The following is a 23,774-nucleotide window of genomic DNA, read 5'->3' as shown; positions in this document are numbered from 1 at the left end:
AGATATAAATTCTGACTTTTCGGCCGCTATGGCAACTATGGTTCTCAAGCAGTTGGCGAGTAAGGTTTTTTTTAATCTTTTTTTGTATATTGTTTGCGGTGGAAGGTTTTTCTCGCAACCTTTTGTGATCCAAGGTTCTTTTTTTGGACAAATAAGTTAATAAACGCTGCAAATAATTAATGTACACAAATATTAAGAAATACGTAAAAGTTACGAAAATACGTTAAATATATTGGAATATACCATTTCTGTTCGCCTTTCTGAATAAATATATCACAATTGTTTTTTTAAAGACCCTTTCAAAATCTTTTCTTGGATCATACGAACCATTGTTGTTGTGTCCATTTTAATATTTCAAGATAAAAATAGTCTCGGAAGGCGAGAAGCAACTCGCCTGGGGCTAACATTGAACAACTTCCTTAATAGCCATTTAAAGTTACAAACTCGACACATTTGAAGTTTTTTTGCCAACTGCTCAGCGTATAAATTGCTTAATATGTCATACAGGAACAGTACATACTTCCGTTTGAATATTTTTTATATTGTTACTCTTAAAAATATGTATTTATAATATAACACTCTTACCTTATCAATAAATAAAAAAAAAAAAATATTCACAAAAAATATTCATAGAGACGAAGGAGTTGCCTTGTGATTTTAATATTTAATATTTTAAGAATTTAATATTTTTTAAATATGAATATATAATATTTATGTCACGTCAACGTCACGATAACAATCTGAAACATCGAAGTTTAATAAAATCATGAGAATACGACTTGATGTCATAATATGGCGCGTTTTATAATACGACTGTCTTAAGAGCGCACCTAAAGCTAGAAAAAAAAAGATTTCACCCGCGCGTCCTTTACACGCCTCTCTCAGAGCGCGATCATATTTTTATACTTTTTCTGTCTTTTATTGGTAGGAAGGCTTTGTGCCAGCTCGTCTGGGTAGGTACCACTCCTCAGATATTCTAACGCAGAAAGGCAGTTCTTGGTATTGTCGTATTCCGGATTGAAGGGTGAGTATGCCAGTGCCATTGAGAAAATTTTATGTTTCTGATGTGAGTTATAATAATAAACATATTTTAGTTTTAATCTGAGTAACCCAAACTAACACCCGAACTAGGGTGTCTACGTAACCATTAATGGCAAATAGCTTTGATGCCATACTAGGGGACCCCATAGAATTATGGTTATAGATTGTACTGACGTACTTGTGAACGTAATTATGGTACTTACAAAAGCGAGTAGGTAATTGGATGCTATTTAATGCAGCGAGTTAAATTACAGTTTTAATTGAGTGCTTAAAATTGAAAATCTCTTCATTCGTGCGCATATTAAGGACTAAAATAACGGCTGGAGCACGCGAGGCGCATACTAGTCTTAAGCTAGAAGTGGTAGCGATAAAGTTAAATTTATTGTATTTTATAAAAAAGCTTTATTATTATTGAAATTTGCTATATGACTTGTTCGATATACATAATATGTAGTATTACTAGTAGTAGTAATAGTATTACAGACTTTTTGATTACTATATTGGTTTAGTGACTTAGCGATTAGTTGGCTAGTAGGCCGATACAGTGATGATTTTTCAGTCAGAAATTAGTACTAGCAGGAGTTTTGGAGTTGCGTAATGTCATTGGTTCAGAGCCAGAGAGAGAGAGAAAGAGATTCTTTCGGACCGTATCGATTTTCCGTTCTATTAGGTTATTACATAGAAAATAGATTGACCCTGCGTTTCCGCATATTTTTGTGCTCCTTACAATTTTCCTATTACTAAATTCAAGTTTGATTTTAATTTTGTTACTCAGCTATAAAGAGCAGTCAGATTTTATTAAGTCATATAATCACAGCACATCAAAGTAATCAAATAACATATTCTGTGTGTGAGAAAAGTTTAGAACGTAAAATGGATCTTAACCAAAGAACGTACAGGTTTCCTTACGATATATAAGAATTTAGTACGTTCAGATAAGGTTCTCTTAGATGTATATCCGCAGTGTACCACGCTGAGAGCAAGTCTTTGATTGTCACTCACCATCACCCAAAATTTTTACGGGGTGAACATATAAGAGATTTCGTTACATCAAGTCCCCTATATTAATAAAAAAAATTAGGTTATAAAATTTAATTATTTTTATACCTAACAAAAGAAAATATCTTAAGCATCAATACACACAATTATGTATTTCATCCGTTATCATTCATAGTGGAGCGACTAGAAGTTATCGTAATCGAGCAGAGCGTGGATATCAGCGGCGTGTTTTCATAATCATTACCCACAACAGTAGGTTATTAAGCACACGCACTTCAGTTACTTGTGTAGTAGTTCGTAGTAATTGTCTCTTCACTTATTGTAGTGATTTTTATGATAACATACTGCTTAATAACATAGATTGTATTATTATTAATTATTATAACGATAAAAATATTGTATTAATCGCTTCATCTCATCATTTAAACTAAATGATTTATATGCTAAGTAATATCGCATTAAAATTGTCCCCAACAGAATCAAGCCACGCCCATAGAAAATGCCTTATATCCTTTATATTTTGAGGTTGTTATTTATTGCTTTTTTAAGCAATTCACCGGCTTTTACGTCTTTTGCTTTGTTTATTCATGTTTAAAAATCGCTGAGCATTTTTCTTTACGCTATTTGATCGTTTTGTTTAATATTGAAGGTTACCTTGGTGTATAAAGACAATCGTGGTTCAGTGAAATTTAGTTAATATTATTTTACATTAGCAATATGTAAAGAACTTATTCTAGAATGTTCAGAGTATTTCGTGAAAGGTTTTAGTATATAATGTTGTTATTTATGTACAAATCCGCTTTAAATTTACACTATTGACGTGACAAGCGTGAATTTCATGTTGAAATAAATAAAAACGGAACTAACGAAATTATAGAGACAAATTAGCAATGGATATCGTAATCATTTCAATATAAATCAATGGTGAGTCAAATATTGCTAGAAAAGGAACTACATTCCAATTTTTGATAAATATTTCAAAATGTGTGCAGTATTTTTGTGAATTATACTATTTTGTTTCGCCTTAAAATAATTTACGCTTCCATCAACCAATATTTTGCTTAAATTGCGCGTATTTGCGCAATCAAAAAGGTGTTCGTTGTAAATTTATCAATTATTACACGAGTTTAAAAATGATTATTTAAGCATATTTAAATATTTCCCTAACAAAGTACTTAATTTATTAGTTTTATATAATAGCTTCCGGCTCTCGACTTCAAGTTTAGAAAAAAAATATCACAGAGATATTTACACAGTAATGTAAGTAGCGCTTAAGTTACAAAGTCATAAATCGACATTACACATTATTCTATACAAGATTATATTATGGTTTAAAATTAACGGTCTTATTTATAAACGTCGCTTAGAGGCTGCTTAGTTAAGCACTCATTTCGCTCTTTTTGTTATTATGCAATTGACATTTGAAAGAAGAAGACACTAAAACTGTGGTGGTGGTAGGGCTTCGTGCAAGCTCGTTTGGGTAGGTACCACCCACTCATCAGATATTCTACCGCAAAACAGCAGTACTTGGTATTATTGTGTTTCGGTTTAAAGGGTGAGTGAGCCAATGTAAATACAGTCACAAGGAACATAAAATCTTAGTTCCCAAGGTTGGTGGCACATTGGCTATGTAAGCGATGGTTGACATTTCTTACAATGCCAATGTCTAAGGGCGTTGGTGACCACATACCATCAGGTGGCCCATACGCTCGTCCGCCTTTCTATTCTATAAAAAAAAGCTATAGCCATACTTATAAAGAACATTTATAAGTAAGATCATAGAATTCTAAGATTTTTATTTAATTTAATGATAATCGTTAAAAAGTAAATAATGAATTGCTTTTCACTTCCTTACGTTTGTTTAAGTATTGGATAGCCAATAGTCTTGTAAGACTATTCGAATACATTTTATTTTGGCTTAGTGCACATATTTTTGTTATAAGAATTTATAATTCTTATTTAATTTATTGATATATTACGTATATATTTTTAAAACATGCCATAATTTGTGTTGCAAATAAAAATAAAAATACGCTACATTTAAAATTCTTCGTTCAGCTATCCGCAGCGCCATTAAATATTTTCCCTTAATTTCGCTTCCCAATTAAAATAAATTTTTATTGGTCATTTAGCGCACGGCTTAGATCAAAAATTTATTCCCTCGTTAATTTATTAACGCCTAATTCATTAACGAGATTTTTTAAGCAGTAATTAGACGTAGCCTCGACTCAGCCCATGACTTATTCATATTCGAAAGCCATTCCTTTCCTTAATTAAAACTAAGTAACTTTATAAGGAAAAGTGAGTTTGACACGATGAAATGTTTTGATTTAATGTGTTTATTTAGTTATCTTAATTGCTGATAAGTTCCTTTTCATATTTCGCGAACTCCACTTTAAATAGTATGTTTGTATATTATCAAATATTAAAATTTCAAATGCAAATTCCTTTATTCAATAAATAATTACACTCACTTATTGATAATCAAAGTCAAAGAAACTTAGTTTTTTTTCGTCAAAATATGTACTATTTTTAATATAATAAATACAACGAATCTATGATTTTTTAGGATATATTTTTATTAGAATATAATTAATTTATAATAGAAATATAATAATTTAATTGAATTTGGTGGCATCGACTTTTTAACTAAATGTTGGGTTTGTAAGCCATCTCGTGCTATGGGGTAACAGTAACAGCCTGTGAATGTCCCACTGCTGGGCTAAGGCCTCCTCTCTCTTTTTGAGGAGATGGTATGGAGCTTATTTCAACACGCTGCTCCATGCAATGTTTCCTTACGATATTTTCCTTCATCCTACAGGATAAAGCACGAGATGAATTATAATCACAAATTAACCACATGAAAATTCAGTGATGCTTGCCCGGTCTTGAACCCACGATCGTCGGTTAAGATTCACGCGTTCTTATCACTGGGCCATCTCGGCTTTTGCTATGGGGTTAAGGTGAGTTTATACCTATAAGAATAGAAAGATAACTTATAAATGTCTATATATGAACTCATAATAGAGCGGCATTTGGATTAAACTCTGTCTTTTTCTTCAATGAGTACAGAAACCAAAATCATTTTGATATCTATGGAATAAGCATAATTATTATTATAAAGCAATACTTACTATTAATATTACCACTTACATTAAATACCTATAAAATCAATGTTTACATCTGAATTTAAAAATAAGTTTAAAAAATAAATTACTTGATAATAATACAATAGTTTCGCTATATATATTCGTTTTAAAGACTTTCTTAAAACAATAGTAATATTGTTACACGTAGCTGATGAGTCAGTAAATGCAAAATACTTATGCTAAACTCACTAAGCATTGAGACACGCTCATACAAATGTGTATTCCGACTTGAGCTTAACGTATTTTGAACCTAATTTTTATATCAGTAAAGGTGAGTTTCGGCATCTTCAAATAACAGATTTATACAACTGGTTCCTTTTATTAAGATAATAAAAGTAATATTCGAGTGTATGTTAAATAAATAATAGTAATTTATTATGCTTTAACAAAAACCCTGCACGTATATACTTTTATCATTAATAAATATTAAAAATATACCGTTACATCTATGGAAATGTTTTACGAAATACAAGTTATGTTTCTTTTAAAATACTGGGCGTTTTGCTTAAACCGTTACAGTAAATCTGAGTCTCGCCGTTGGGCAGACGTACAACGAGTCTAAAAACATCTTAGCGTTTTCTTTATGTTTGCCCCGGGGTTAAGGAAATCATATTTCTCGACCCTTGAAACTGCTTGTTTTCTATATTTTCACAGAATAAATTGTTTTGATACGAATCTACGTTACTTATTAACGTTTCAAATCTATTTTCACTTTAATACTAAAACGTTTGGTAATATTTACTACTTTTGGATATAATTTAAACAGCTATGCTTTTAACAGTTATGTTCTAGCTAGGTAATTATTTTAATCATAAAATAGATTATTAACTTTGAACACGCAAAAAATATTAATGATTATAATTACTCTAAGACTTACGCCAGTTATTCACAAGTCTGAGTTATTTACAAGTCGGTGGTATTATTTAGCTATTAAGTTGATAACTAATAAGTTAATGGACTGCTTTTGTTTGATAAATATTTTAAGTGACTGTAAGAAATTCCTTGTCCCCTTGTAGAACAATATTAGGTACTATTTAATAAAAAAAATATCTAGAGAGAACTATAAACTATATTACATAACAGTGTATACATAAAATTTATAGTAGTGACAAATATGAAAACAAAAAAATTTCTGGTCGTATTTTGTGGAAAATCCACTTTAATTACTCAATATAAAGAAGAATTTGTTGAATTTACTGCGGCCTACGATGGCATTTTTATGACCCACCCTAATTGCTTTCACAGAATGTAGTACAAGTAAAACTTCGAAAATAAAACAGCAATCGTCGCAATGAAATACATTAATTCCACACACAGAAGCAATTTTTGTTTAACGAATGGAAAAAAGACCGTTTAGACTATCTGTTTCATAATATCATTATGTATCGGTTCTCGACGACAATGACTTAAAAAAATCGAAAGGATAATTTTGGTTTGGTTAGTTTATATTCTTATGACTATATACATATACACTTTTTGCTTACTTATGTATATCATTATATTATTTTTCAAATCAGCTTAGACACAGTAATTGGACTGTCAGTTATATATTTAGTCTTGTTTTCGTCCGCGTGTTCTGATGTGGGCAGGTGTTAGGTATAAAAAGTAGCCTATTTTCTTTCTTGGGGTTCAAGCTTACTTCGTGCAAAATATTATCAAAATCGATTCATTAGTTTAGTCGTGAAAGCGTATCAGAAAGTCAGTCTGACAGAGTTACTTTCGTATTTATAATATTCGTATAGATTATTCAAAAGCACCTTCTTGCTTCGTGCGCTTATGTAAAAAAAATAAAAATAATAACATTACTTGTTATTGTTACTATTTGACCTATAAATTAAAGTGAATGTTAATAATTTGCAGTTAACAGCCAGTTGTCAACGTTGTAAAAATATTTTATACGACTAAAGTTCTCTATATCAAATGCCTTAAGCGCTTCGACTTCGTTCAAAGGTTTTAAACTTCGCTGTCAGTTTGAAGGAATAGTTCGTATGAAACTTTCGTCTCACAATAGCGTTTGGATATGAACAGAGCTTATAAAAAGAATACGTGTAGTATAAACGGGAACTTATAGAAGCAAGCAATAATCTGAATATATAAACGGGATATAAAAAAGCATTCCAGTACATTTCGCTTTTCGTGCCAAAATGTGGTGTGAATAAATCCACAACAAATCAGTTAATTCCACGAAACATTCGTTGTAATTTACATACGGTATTTACGGTAAAAGAGTGCGTTTCGACATTCAAAAATGTCCCATTAAATCCGACCAATTGCAAAATAGGATTTCAGAGAACTCTTATTAATGTATTTAATGTGACCTCTTTGTTTTTTGGCATTGGCAAAAACTTAAAATATTATATTAAAATTACAGAAGCTTGCTAATTTAACCTAATAACTATAATAACACAAAAAGTATTTAATGAAATTAATTTTTAAGGATTATAAATATATTTTTTATATAATATAAGTCGAGATGGCCCAGTGGTAAGAACGCGTGAATCTTAACCGATGAACGTGGGTTCAAACCCGGGCAAGCACCTCTGAATTTTCATGTGCTTAATTTCTGTTATAATTCATCTCGTGCTTTTCGGTGAAGGAAAACATCGTGAGGAAACCTGCATGTGTCTAATTTCATCGAAATTCTGCCACATGTGTATTCCACCAACCCGCATTGGAGCAGCGTGGTGGAATAAGCTCCAAACCTTCTCCTCAAAAAAGGGAGAGTAGGCCTTAGCCCAGCAGTGGGACATTAACAGGCTGTTACTGTACTTTACTGTACTTTGTTTTTTATTTGACTATTAAAGCTTTTTAATTAATGATTTTAAACTACGCAACCAGCAATCAAGCTAGTTACTAATTTAATGTTAACAAATTTTCACTTTTTAATACCGAGAATTGTGCTTAGAAAGTTGATTGTACTGTATAAATAATCTCAAAAATATATTGACATAAGCAATAGGTAGGTTATGGCAAGATTTTATTTTCTAAAAATCATATTATTATATTTTTAATATAAAGTCTACATACAGTAAGTGTTCTAAATGATCAAAGCAAAGTTTGTTAAAAAACGTTTTTCGCTTTTTAATAAACACGTCATGAGCTCTTTGCAAACATAATGTGATATTTAAATTTGCTTCCACGCTTCTTCATTAGGTTCCATTTTACACTCGACTCTGTGCGTCCGTCGAGTGCATTTAACTAAATTGTATCCTGGACCTAGCTGTACCTTCTAATTAGTGAGCTATTTCACTCGGAATAGTTTCCTCTATGACTTTGAGCGTGTAAGATTGTTGGGTATATGAGTCTTTACGGATTCGCTCAGGTGTAATTGAATTCGGGATTAGGATTTAATTTTCTTTTGATTATTTATATGAGTGTAAAAGTAACGTATAATAAATTTAAGACATAATAAATTTATAAACTAAAGATAGCCTACGATATTACACAAATAAACACGTGCCTATAAACTTACATACAAGTACTAGCTGTTACCCGCAGCTTCACTTGCGCATATTCTATATCTATACCAATATTATAAAAAGGTAAAATTTGATTTTTTGTGTTATCATTTGTAATAAATAAAATCAAAAACTACTATACTGATTTAAAAAAAAAAATACATACAGTAAACTACGTTATCAGCGACTAACATGAGCTATTTTTATTAATTTAATAGTTTATTCACACTTAATCGTATTGACGACACTTACAAATAACAGCATTGTGCGTGCTACGCCGCAACGCAATGTCGTGACACGCGGTATAGCCGCTACGTCATTTCTACGTTGCTACAGAAATTACGATAAAATTATGTTGACACGTAATATTGAGTGCATGATGATAATGATACGATTTTGATTTTTAACAAAGCAAAAAGAAAAACAATTCTAACTCAAATTGCGTTGTATTAATTATTTGTTATTGTAATAAACTTGAAGTTGTGTATAATAGAGAAAATTGTTTGTAGACACACATAATATTTTCTACATAACAGAAGTTAATTGTGATAATATCATTAAATACTGTATAAGTATATCTATAATATGATGTTATATTGTATATCACTACATTATTTATCGTATTTCTCTCATATTATATAAGTAAATTCGCCTTTTGTTTTAACTACATATTGTGTGGATCAATGAAGTTAAAAAAAAAGTTGATAATATATAAAGTAAGGTGCCCGGATTTAAATCTCCATTAAGGATTCACGATTTCACGGCTCTATATAAGACGGAGTGTTTTTTATAAATTGTTCGAAATGTATATAATTTTTTTTACAGAACATGTACGGACGATCGAATTTGCCACTTGATAGTAAGTGGTCACCAACGCCCATAGACATTGGCATTGTAAGAAATGTTAACCATCGCTTACATCGCCAATGCGCTACCAACCTTGGGAACTGTAGTTACACTGTTACATTGGCTCACTCACCCTTCATATCGGAGCACAATAATACCAAGTACTGCTGTTTTGCGGTAAAATATCTGATGAGTGGGTGGTACATACCTATACTTGTACAAAGCCACCACCATAATAGTATTATGCAATAATCCATTGTAACGACAGATAGAATAAAAATAAAGAAAATATGCATTTTCCATGAGATTCTTTTATTTATATTATGCACTATGATAGGTTTTTATTAATATAGTTTTATTTATAATAACAAACATTGCTCTTTACTGTATATAAATTTTAATTTTACTTTCAATGTTCCGGTAACAACTTTGTCGACTCACTATAAGCCACAGATTATATTTATGTCTCGATCAAGGAATGAAATAATAGTAGAATGAAAATTTTATTTAATAACAAAATCAAATACTATCTTCAAAACAACAAAATCGAATAGGTAAAACTTAGAAGGCTGCTTCGCTACATTCCAAAGACAGCTAGGCGTAAATGGTTACTATGCAAGGAAAAAAAATGAGACAACTCTATACTATATATGATTTAGCAACGTATTACATTATATTACAATACAACGCATTGGAGCAGCGTGGTAGAATAAGCTCCAAACCTTTTCCTCAAAAGGGAGAGGAGGCCTTAGCCCAGCAGTGGGAAATTAACAGGCTGTTACTGTACTGTACAATACAACGTTTTATTATAAAATTTCATGGTTAGCAAAAACCTAATAATGCCATCAAATAATGGTTACGTAATAACAAAATCAAAGAAAATAGGATGCCTCGCTGGGTGATTGCAAATATCCTACATCCATAACAATTATTTCATCTACAATGATAAATTCCAGTTAGCAGAAGGGTATCGATTGCGTGACTAATTCACTTAGGTCCAAGCTTCGTAACACTTCGAAACATTCGGAGAATACCGCTTTATCATCATTCAAAGCTATTCGACCAGCTGCTGAATAATATATATTGTTTCTATACAAGAAATTATCCAACCAATTAAACAAATGTTATCAAATATAAGAGTTATTGCATTAGAGCTATTGTATATAGCATTATAAGTCCAATACTAGTTTCGATCACTTTTCCAATAATTATCTGTGTATACATCATATAAAAGTAATTTTCTCTATCTGTTACGTTATCACATTTATCTGTATACTGACTGATTTTGATTAAGGACTATGAGGTTAATATATAACAAATAGGTTGAAGTAAATAGGACACACATCATTACTGATATATGCAAATTTTACTTTGAAAAATGCAAATTAAAAAAATTAGGACGGTGCCCTTGAAATATTTAATTAAAAGATTTACCGTGGGGATTGCATATCAGTACAGAATACATGTTCATATAATACTTTTTTAAGTACTGTCCGCTAGTTTATTAGAACTCATGATTTAAATCACTGGGTAGCTTTTGATAAAATTCAAGAATTGATATCGAATAAAAGAAAATATGAAGTATTAGCTGGTAAATATTGTATGCTGCGCAAAAGCTATTTTTTCTGAAATTGAAAAAAGGAAATTTGAATGACTAACCCATAATGCACATTTATTGAAAGCTAATTGAATTAATTGACTTTCGGATTATATACGTACCGTAACGTATTCGGAGAGATGTACGTCTATCCCAATTTATTATATTGCATCAAATTTAGAACATTCCGTTTCGTGAAACTTTAAGTTAATTTTATATTAATGTATAGAAAGAATAAAAAGTCCTGGCCTGGGCATAATCAACAAATACTATACTATATTGTGTCTCTCATTGTTATAGAAACCAGAAGGTGACAAACGAAGTAGCGTGCTTTATACTTGTTAATAATAAAATAAACTGTGGCTTATTGACACGCAAGAAAAAGTAATTTTATTATTATTGAAAGCAGCTGTTCATTTTCTCACGTACAACTCAATTACATTTGGAATTTAATATTATAAAAACCTATGGTACTTACATATATTGGAAACGTGAGCTATTTTTAAATATGGATAGAATATTTGTTCAATTAACGAACGATTATTTTAACTGTCTTGTTTAATAAACTGTTTTTTTTTTTTAATACGAAATAGGTGGGCGTTTTAGATCACCGCCCACGGGCTTTTTGGTTCGAAAGGTTCTAATAACTACGTCAATAAAACTCTAACGAGGCTATTTTTGGACATGATACTTTTTTTATAATATATATAATTCATTACAAGTAACAAGTACAAAAACTAACAAAGTACAAAAAATATCTAACAAAGTATAAAAAGTGAAACTTGACATTAACTTTACTTATAAAATAATATACAAACTCAACCCTAGTTCACGTGTTTATATTTACAGATTCACAAAATTCGATTTTACCATGGCTTTTTCAATTGAAAAAGAAAAGAAATATTAAAATGAATTTAATAAAATTGAAAGGTGGAAATTTTCATTGAATCGATTTTTGTTTCTTTCGTTTGATAGAAAGTTAGTTCAGATGGTTATCATCGCTGTTATTTTAGTCAGCTGATCGAGTAAAACTCACTCGTGCGAACGCGGCTTAAGCAACTTTGATTAATCGATTCAATTGTATTTTGTAAATAAATACATAATTACTATCAAATACCATATAAAATAATTTTGGTAAGAGGAGAGGAGGTTTTAGCCCAAGACTAGGATCTGGCTGTTTTACTTTACTCCTACTTTGTCTGATTATTCATAATTTACATACTTATAGCTTTATATATCAAGGCTTGTGACTTGGTTTGCAAGAAAAAGAATACACGTTATATAATTATAGGTATTTATAATTTAATAATATTTCCTGTAAATTTATGATATGACAAATTTAATAATAATTATTATTCCTTATTTTGCAACTAAAAAATCTAAATTATACATTTGCAACATTTATTGTATATAGATTTTATTAAAGAACAACAATAAAATAAAAAATATTAAAATTTTCATACTCGAGAAAATTTAATCTACCATAAAAGTCTGTACAACACAAGTATTTACATTGATAGCTGTTCAATCGGGATCGGTATTCAGCGAAGGCCGAAGGCGATTTCCATTCACTATTCATATTAATATCAGTTGCAAGTGTATCTTTGAATGCTCTCAGATTGAGTTCATTCAAATATTGTAAAATCGCAGTATCAAACCCCCTCATCATATATTTATACAATGAAGCATTTATTCCAGACTAAGTAAAACCATAAAAAAATAAATTGACTAGACTAATAGGTTTTTTTTCTAAACATCCTCATTGTTGGTGTCAACACTGTTACTGGTAATTAATTAGCATACTTGATTTCATTTCATAGCATATATTGAAATCAAATGAAAAGTTAATAAATAAACAGTACTATTTGCCTACTCCAGTTAAGAGTATCAAGGCGGAAAGAGGCGCAAAAAATTGCGGGTAAAAACGCGTCTGCGCGCTGACTGATTTGCGCAATCTTAGGCATCACGCTTTTTCGGGTATACTGACTTAAAAATTACTAGAATGTAATCCAGCCGTGTCAGTGTCGGTTATTTGGGATATATTTTTTTCAAAATATGAGAACTCAACTGGAATTTCTAATCTAACCCAATTACTGAAGTCACTGTCAATGTTAATGTTCGGGACATTACTTAAAAATGTTGTTTGTTCCCTTTAATTGTAACTGCTACATATTTTGTTTCATTTTGGCATTAAAATCAGAATGATTTGTTGTAAACTAATTTTATATCACTGGATATTCATTGCTTACATGATTAAAATAGTTTAGTTAGTTAAATATTTTTTAGCATTTGTAGGAACACCCTAAAATAATAATAATAATATATATATATATATGTGTTAAATATATATATATATATATATATATATATATATATTCAACACGGTTGTTCAATTGATTCAAATGGCAAGTCTTTATATAAGGCTCGACAGATGTCAACAGATCAGAAGTGGTTCAGTGTTGAACACGGCACTATCGGCACTGTTTATTTGGTAATTACCCAGGTGAGCGTATTTTTGTATTTGTTCTGTTAATTATGTAATTTAACTTTATTATTTTATGTATCGAATTCATTATACTCAGTGTTTAGAAATAAGTATAATAACTTGTTATTGTATTAAATATACTTTGTTTTCTTATAAATTGGTTTTACTGTTTATTTTGTCTCCCGTTCTCTCACAAGTAAATGGAACAAATAAAATATAAATGCTTACGTAATTGTATATGTCATTTTAATTAAAATTTCTAACCAATCACTTATACACCGAATGGAGCTGTCATTTTATCACCGGACTTGTGGTGGGTGCAATCCACGGGTGACCGCCCCTGTTTGTAACAAACCAATGAATTTAAACACCATGTTTAATGGAACTTCGTTTTATAATAATATTGTCTCAAAAGTTGTGCCTTTGTTTTTAATAGATAAGCAAATATAATTATAATAAACGACCCAATGTTTGTTAAAACAAAAAATGTCAATCTACTGCTTCAAGCAAATACAATATAAAACTTTAACGTTATAATATGTTATTGTAATTTTAAAACTACACAAATCATTGTTTATGATTTTATTTCAAATAATAATTAAAATTAAATTTAACTAAAATTAATATATTAAGTAATCAACAAAGTAAGCTAGGTCGTATCGTCAACCAAAATGTTCAATAAAGAAGACAAAAAATTTAAATTCAAGGGAATAAATTTGGAATTCCTCTGTGATATCGCGAAGTCAGACGAGAAAACCAAAGTTACTCCGCATTACGCGTGTTATGTAAATCGTGGTAAGTTGGGGGTTCCGTGAACCAAACTTGTTGAAAGCATCCAGCTAAGTTGCTTAAAAATTCAGTACGCTATGGAGTGATAGGCTATCATTGGAAAGACGAAAGTTTTGGATACGCAATCAAGCAAAATGGATAGTGAAATAAATAAATATTTTTGGAAGATACAAAGTTTCTAACTCGGTTTTTGTTATGCAGCTAAAAATATACATGTAACAACATTTGGTGATACCAACAAATACGGTTTTATTGAACAATGAATTTAAAATAAAAAAAAATAAACCTGAATTTTTTTTTATGTTCAATGACCCAATAAAGTTATATTTTATATATTTAAAAAAATACAATCACTAATTAAATAAATTTTATATTATTTGATTTCATTAACAGTTTTGTTGCAGTTTTTTTTAATTCTATTATTATTTTCTTATGCATTTTCAATTAATAAAATTGAAATATATCCTTATGAGATAATTTATTTCCTCATAAAAATATAAGCATAAAATTTGCCTTCTCCATTTTCTCGTAATCGACAACTCTCACATAACATTACAGTTTATCGCGAGTAAACTTTTTACTCACCAAGCGATTGACGCGTACCAGATAAATGAAACTCTTCACGTTCCACAAGTTATCGTTGCCGACCAAGTTTTGAAGAGGTAAAAATAGAATGCTCTGTGTTTTATTCGTTCGCTTTTGATTCCAGCTCAACTTGTTTTTAACAATACTCGTTACTTTAATATCGAACTGATTAAAGAATCTAAACATATCAAGAAAGTAGTTTATGAAGTACGCCGTTCAATTACGCCTCGATGAAAGTTCTCAAATATAATGACATTTTTATTTTTATTTTGGAGATTTTTAATATTTGCTTTTCGACAGTTATAGCAATTTATTTTATAATGTTGAGAAAAATTATAAATTAAAATAAGAGAATAAATACATTTTAGATTGTACTTATTCTAATGGAAAGTGGTCAATATATACAAATATAATTGAATTGAAACCTAATAAAAACGACCTAGATAACTTTTCCTATAATAATTAAAAAAACCTACCAAGTTTTTGGTTGAAATTCGTTCTCTTGAAAGAAGGTAATTTTAGTGGAAAAAACAGTGGCAAGGGCAGGTACGAGCTTTTTCTACGAGTTGTTTTCAATCGCTTTTTTCCTTTTTAACAAAATGGAAGTCATTAAAACTTTTTGACGAGGCTCTCTCTAATTGTTACGGATATCTCGTTAGCGTTTTACTGCGCCAAATGTTTACACTAAGTGGTGTTTGAAGGTGTTCTAACAGACCTGTTAAATAGTACATCGTAAGATAATTGTTGGAGTTGCAATCCTGTAATAGAAATTATAAAATATATTTATTAAAATTACTTTTTTTTTTGATAAATTATGGAAAATAGTATATGATATAAAGTTAAATTTATTACTCCTTTTCTAAAGTACCTTCTACTCTCTTACTTTTTAGAAAGTTACATATCTAAACCAGTCTTAGACTGAGCCAGGTTTGTCATTATTTCCCCTTCGTCTTGTACTAGTGAGATGAAGATTTTATTTTGTAAGTAGAAAATAAATCAGGATTTCTGATTTAAAATTCGGTATAATTTTTATGCTATATAACATTCATCTCTTGATTGGAAGTCAATAAATCAATAACTATTTTAAAAAAAACCTCAAATCTATAAGAAAAGAATCGTCAAAGTGAATGTTTATTTTATTTAATAATTCACAACTGCTGTGCAATTGCATTGGCTCGAACACGTGAATCTTAACCAAAGAATGCAGGTTCTAACCTGGCCAAGCACCAATGCTTTTTCATGTGTTTAATTTGTGTTTATAGATCATCTTGTGCTCGGTGTTGAACGAAAACATCAAATCTGCCAGAGTGTGACCATCAACCATCATTTGAGAAGCGCGGTGAAATGAGCTCCAAGCCTTCCCAAAAGTCTTAGCACAGGAATGGAACAACATCAGGCTGTTACTTTACTTTATGGGTAGTTGACTCATCAACTACCCATAAAGCGTAACTCATTACGCTAAGAGTTAAGCTTTAACTCAAGTTTCACAAATTCGAGTACAGTTTCTATTTATATAAAACTTTAGGACTGGAAATAACGTAAAAAATTGTGATAAATTAATTTTTTCGACGTTCTCCATATTGGTAATTGACGTGCTTTATTCTCGGTTAGGGAGTCGTAACTCGGTAGTCCATGTTTAAGGAACCCCACAGGGCAGATTGTTTAATATTTATGAAATAATAAATCTCAAATTCATGAACAGAGAGGACCTAATGCTTTGATTAAAGCAATCAATGGAAAATATTCAGTCTGTTATTCGAAAAATTTTTCATCGTTTTTTTATGATTGAATATAATTTCAGATTACTGATATCGTAAATTTACATTTTCAATTATATTTTGGATTGGATTAAATATTTAATTTGTTTTAAAAATTGTATCCGAGTTATGTTTAGAAGTCTCATTTTCACTTACTATTTTCAACTGTGTATTCTATGTGTATATTTATGTATGTCATCTGTTCTCATATTGTTCTTTAGCTACTTTAGATCATGTGATGTCTTAAGATAATATATGTATTGTATAATACGCTAAGAAATAAAAAAACTGATATATTCATGGTTTCAAATGAATAATTTTCGTAAAAAGTACAAAATTGCTTATATATAGTAAATTATTCTAGTTGTTTCTTAGTTTTCTTTTTGTATACTTGTTGTAAAATACTTGCCACAACTATAATTAAAATTATATAGGCTTAAAAAAACAAATTTTTTTAATATGGATCTTTTCAAACATCTAGATGTTTATAGCTATTGATCTCAGCTCTAACATAGTTGCTATAAATTTATATCCAAGTATTTCAGAGATGTCTCAAAATCCACATGACATATCGAATCTTGACATTCCTCAGTCAATTTCTCTGGATCATTCAAGCATGCTATTTCCACGTCACCAATAACAGTCCAGAGTAACTACTCTTATCAGTAATACAGATGCAAATCGACTTTGCCCAACGGAATATTTATCGTGAACTTACTTTACTTGTAAAATTCAAACTTAGGAACGTGTCGGGGTAGCGCAAGGCTTATGAAACTTTGCTTCGGGATATTCGGATACATGATAATCTAGGTTAACTTTAGTTTGATGTTTAACTAGAAAGTTATGTACATTTGTATGTTTCTTATTCGTACGAATGATTTATCAATTGCAATGGCATTTTTTACCATAGTGTCATTAAATAGTGGTTTCTCTCTCCACTGTATGTAACGACATCAGCTTACCTTTATATCTATGCTAATAATTTTTTTTAATGTTTGAATAAAACATTGATTGATTGATTAATGTTGATTAGTATCTTCCCACAATATTATGAGTAATACCAGTAAATAATGATTTTTGTTTAGCATTCAGAATTAACTGTCCAAGCAAGCAGGCAGAAATATAAGCTAAGTATAATTCTTTATCTAATTTATTGGGGATACAATCCTGAAAAAGTTCCAAATGAAACCATTAATGGATATTAATGGTTAATAAGATTTGAAACGATTAGTGTCGGACAATAATGTTTTCTTATGTCAATGATTTATACAGTATATAGTAAATGTGTGCGTGCTGCATTAAGCCGTATTTGTCTGTGTGTGTGCTTATAAAATGTGCTTACCGTATTATGTTTTATAGACTTCATTAGATTAGTTACCCTAATATTCAGTTTACTAAAAAACATTACCAAAGTTAGAATGCGCCATAAGACAGACTAAATTAGCCTCGACTGAAGTTTTTTTAATATAACTCCTTTATTACTATCAGCACTTAACGCATTAAACTTTAGGGTTGCAGTTAACCGAAATACCAGAATAATATAAAAGAGGGTTAGGCTCTGGCAGGTGGCAGGCTGTAAATGTCTTCAAAATCATTTTTCTTTATGTCGAAAAACACGCTGCGCATTCTCAAAATATATGTCATAAGGGTAAGTTGATGATGATTAAAGTACGCTATATATCGCTTTAAAAACACACTATAGGGATTTAGTTGCAAGGGGATCGTTAAGTTTTATGATACTGCTGTGTCGAATATCGGAGTATGTTGCATATATATTTAAATATAAAATTTGAACATTAAATTTGAATTGGAAGCTATATTATCAAATATTAACAACCGTCTACAATTTTGCGCTGTTACTATAAAAGTTTAATTTTAAGCCATATCTTATGTACTTCCGCTAAAATATTCTCCTTGCTCAAATATATATATATTGATACCAACAGACAGATGATTTAAGCAGCATCGCGAAGTCCGTAAATAAATGTAATTTTATTTCTATAAATATATTAATTAAAATAAAACATATCGAGATTGTCAACGTCATAGGTATTAACCTATATTGAACAGATATTCGGATCATTACCCATGTAATACTCGCTAATTTTCAATGTCCCGTAAACTAATTTACATAATTAATTCGTATACGTTACTGTGAAATATTAAAATTGCGGTGTGGTCCCTTCATTTAAATTTCTAAATCGCTAAAAAGGATTACACTCTATGGTTTGGCCAATTTTCCTGTTGTTTCCAAATATCTCATACTGTTCTCTAATAGAGTTAATAATATGTTATATTTATAGAGTTAATTATATGTTTGATGTTATTATAGTTATATATGTTAATTTTTAAAATGATGTTGAACGTGACATAAAAAACCCAATTTTTATTTTGTTTTTATTATATGTATATGTCACTACAAACCTGTTGGTATAAAATCATAAAAAATGAACTTTTTTGTACATTAAAGCCACAACAGCGCCCGTCACCCATCCGTAGTAATTTTCGATTCGTGTAATATACACAATGCAGGTAACTGGTCTAAATTAAAAAGTATTTTTTTCATCAATCAGCCTTAATTGATGTCGTAATGCTATATATAGAATAGTATAATATATTATAAGCTTCCACATTTCAGTAACTACCATTTATAATAGTCAATATAAGGGCACAATTATACCATACTTGATTAATCTTGAGCGTTTGCGGTTCAACGTTAACAGCTGTAATTATATAGTATTTGTTATGTGTGGAATCTAGTTAAGTGACTATTATAGATTAAGCAATTATTAGATTAGGAGTTTATGTTGACAACTTTAATACATCTTAGCAAATATTTTCTTTTTCTCATAGCTTTATAGTATTGATGTTATATATGATCCATTCTTGAAACTTTAGATAGTGCGTTTTTTTGAAAATACTTTGCTAGTCTTATACGATTAAGTATGGTAACAGTGAAGTGAAATATAATTGTTGTAGTGAAATAAAGTGTGTTGCTGGATCGTTCGTGTATTGTTTGTAAACAAACACTAATCAAAATTGCACGTTTACTTGTTTTTTAAAATATTAATGTAAGTCATGTTGATTATAATGGTTAATCAAAAATCTAAATAATTTAATTAATTTTATATGTTATTTTGTAATAATTATTTTTTGTACTTTATAAATCTTTGTTATATTTTAATTTGGATTTCCGCCTCTTTAGTATAGCCGTGTTTCGAACACTAACGAATGACTTTATAAAAAAATATCGGCCATTCTTATAAACGTAGCTTAGTATCTGTTTAGTTAAGCACTAACTTCTCTCTTTCTATCTTTATTGATTTGACATTCGAAAGAAGAAAACACAGCAATGTTTAACTATTCACCCGCTTAACAACAATTTAAAGTTAGGCCATATAATTCTAAGTATAACGACACCAGTTATTTGCTGTGCTTTTTTATGTTTATTAGTTGAAAATATTTGGGTTACAGCCAAATAATATTTATTCAACTAATTTTACCTTTAACTATAACGTCCAAAGCGATGAGATACAATTCTTTACTTAACAAACGTAAAGCCGACGCAAGATTAAACGATACAACATAGTTTGTTGCTCTACACGCACTATCGATTTAACACACACACTATTACGTTAAATCGTATGTGTTTTGGACACATATTTTTATTGTACATTATATTATTTGGTAAATCATTCTATAATTTTTGATTGTTAAGCACTACAATCGCTTAATAATAATGACCTTACTGAAAGGTTATATAATACACTGAAATGAGATATCATTTGGATGTTTCTTTGTTAATCGCTTCATAATGATAATTATACCGTAAAAAACTGGAAATAAAGTCTGTAGCTATCCTCATTAAGAAGCTTAAATAAGATAACCGCAAAACATTACCGGAAATTCTAAATTCATAAATTTCTTATTCTATTAGTGAATCTCTTTATTAAGACCACTTAAAATAAATCTTGTTTTATCACTTTTTAAAGTGGATAGTGTAATAAGGATTTTTATTTCGCTTTAATTTAAACGTTACCAACTTAAATAAATTATTATCAATCAACTTCTACTTTTATGAAGTTTTGAAAATTATTATGTTTTGCTATAATTACATAAATTTTGCATGTCTAATTTGTTTTTAATTACATTTTAGCGTTACTGCATGTTTCTAATTAAGGCGGTATCAAACAAACTCATTTGACAACGTGTTACAAAACAGAGGAGAGCTTAATAATATTTCGAATAATATTATTCAATTGAAATCTTGTTTATTTACTGATATTATTTTCATTACCAATATTAAATTTTTCTGTTTTCTTTATCGTAATATGCATAAATTTGTATATATAACAAAGCTATACATAAATTAATCCAAATTCGTTTAAATTATACAACAGATTGTAATGATTATCATCGACTTTACATATAAAAATGTTTCTACAAAAAAAAACTAAACCGTGTCTTTTTCTTTCAAATGTAAAATCGATAATGACAGTAAGAGAGTAATATTTCTGTAATAAAAATTCATATTGAATAAATTATGTATAATTAAAAAACATTAGATTGTTTTAAAATTTGGTTTACTTCAGTCTTCTAGGCAACAAATCTCTAAGTTATAGGGTTAAGGTTTTCTCAAGGGAAGTTGAGGCTTTCGATTCCGCACTCTTCCTAGCCTCTAGAGAGATATTCGTGCAGAGATATGACATGAGCTGATAGATTCCAAGCATCGTCTCGCAAAGTGTATTACTCGCAAGAAATACCTACTAGAGGGTATTTTAAAAATGTACTCTATTTAAATGTTTACCCCTAAAATATATTATAAAAACTGCATGTATTTTTTTACCTGGCACACTGTTCATATTGATAGCTTTTAAAGCTGTGAATTGTAAGTTATAATAAGTCCCGAGCCGATATCATAAAAAAATATAAGTTTATCAATGAATTTTAAGTAGCTCGAGGTTTGGAAGTCGGTTGGAATATTATGGCCAAGTTTATCAAAACCAACAATAAAAAAAAAAAACTTTTATTAAGCTTCATGGGCATTCCGTTGCTCTTATCCGAAACTGTATGGTTAAGATTTGGGTTCGATTTGAAATGTGGCGGATGACTCTATTTTACTCTGCTGAAAACACGGCTTATATCTGTTAAAATGGTTATAGGTTAATTAACAATTCCTTACAATTAGAAGTATACGCGTAATTCCAAAATGCTTGTAAATTAATATGTTCCTGGATTGACCTAATGCCGCAGGATAATTATGAAACGCACTTGTATGTAAATTCATAGCAGTGTTCAAATTGAAAACGATACTTATTTCAAGATAACTGAAAGATAGAATAGATTGTGTTACATTTTAAGCCAATGATTATCATTTAGTATCATAATTTATTTTGTTGTTTATTTCTGTTGATTTCATTAATTTTGTAACCATATAACAACGAAGTATATAGTATGCGTGCCTTGCGCACACAATGAACTAGAGAACAGTTGCGGAGATGGAGCATGACAGTATAAGAGAGCATGTTGCCGTTTGGCGTCATGGCATACAAGTCAATCTTACCCCCAAAGTGCGCCATTAATGTTTCACATCGAAAAAATATTTTCAATTAGGTTGACATGAGTCTTCGGGTAACGAGCCCTTTTTTCTGGGAATAATGCTAGTTACGCTGAATGTCTATGCAAACATTTTGATAAGTCTCGGGCAATCAAATGTGGAAGTGACCATTGAACGTAAGTAAATACTCATTCTGAAATTATTTTTTTGACAGGAGAACACCTACAGTCCTTAATTATGTACTCATAATTTTATCACAATAAAGTCAATTGTCTTGAATATATAAATTCAAAATTAAATTAAACTTCCTAAAACTAGACTTAAAAGAGCTTTTAATTTTCTATTAAAAGAAAATCTACAACTGGTTCAGAATTAATATAAATATCCTGCTGAAAAAATACAGATATTTACAAGTATTCATCGGTACTGGGTTATCAGCCCAGTGGTTAAAAGGCGTGAATCTTAACCGATGATTCAGAGTTCAAGCATGGGCAAGCAGCACTGAATTTTCATTTGCTTAATTGATGTTTATAATAAAAGAAAAGTAGTATACGTAGTATATCAGTTGTCTGGTTTCCATAGCACAAGCTTTGTATAAGCTTAATTTGGGATCAGATGGCCGTGTGTGAAAAATGTCCCAGGATATTATTATTATAATACACCTCGTCGGCGGTTAAGAGAAATAGCATGAGAAAACCTACGGAGGTGAGTGAAAATTAGCCGCATCGGAGCAGCAAGGTGAAGATAATATCTAAACATATTTTCTCAGTAAGCTCCTAGTTGTCTTCATCTTTGACATCTATAATGCAATATATATAATGCAATATATATATATATATATATATTATTCATATATATTATTGCTTTTTTTTTATAGAATAGGAAGGCGGACGAGCATATGGGCCACCTGATGGGAAGTGGTCACCAAACGCCCTTAGACATTGGCATTGTAAGAAATGTCAACCATCGCTTATACAGCCAATGCGCCACCAACCTTGGTAACTAAGATTTTATGTCCCTTGTGCCTGTAATTACACTGGCTCACTCACCCTTCAAACCGGAACACAACAATAACAAGTACTGCTGTTTTGCGGTAGAATATCTGATGAGTGGGTGGTACCTACCTACCCAGAAGATCTTGCACAAAGCTCTACCACCAGTAAAAGTTTTTATTTTTTATTTTTTGTTGTTGTTATATCTGTATGTATATATTTTTGATTATTAATTACCGCCTTAACGGATTTCTGCTTAGCCTAAAGGTTCACTGGTAGAGAATGCCTTAAGGCATTAAGTCCGCCTTTTGTCCTACTACACAATGTGGTGGTCAAAAAAGTTTTTGAATAAATAAATAAATAAAATATGCCTTCTCAAAAGACAGAGGTTATAACAAATAAGTTATACGACTTACTTATAATAGAATTGCTAACATATTTTTTTGTATGAAATAATAACTTAAGAAAGACTTTTTACCTATATCGGGCTAAGACCTACTCTTGACTTAAAGAAAGAGT

General features: G+C 30.1%; 1 protein-coding gene and 1 long non-coding RNA gene across 2 annotated transcripts in view; one reads left to right on the top strand and one right to left on the bottom strand.

Moving 5' to 3' along the window:
- LOC126781698 (phosphatidylinositol N-acetylglucosaminyltransferase subunit A) overlaps window positions 1-8,522 on the top strand; it is a 357,458-nt gene extending 348,936 nt beyond the window's left edge. The window contains exon 3 of the mRNA XM_050506673.1: window positions 8,512-8,522. The gene's annotated coding sequence lies outside the window, so the exon portion shown is untranslated. The remainder of the gene's footprint in view (window positions 1-8,511) is intronic.
- LOC126781777 (uncharacterized) overlaps window positions 1-23,774 on the bottom strand; it is a 453,341-nt gene that overhangs the window by 25,273 nt on the left and 404,294 nt on the right. The gene's annotated exons all lie outside the window — the stretch shown is intronic.

Source organism: Nymphalis io, chromosome 4, assembly GCF_905147045.1.
Source record: "Nymphalis io chromosome 4, ilAglIoxx1.1, whole genome shotgun sequence".
Lineage (NCBI taxonomy): Eukaryota > Metazoa > Arthropoda > Insecta > Lepidoptera > Nymphalidae > Nymphalis > Nymphalis io.
This window is presented reverse-complemented; position numbering and strand designations above follow the sequence as displayed.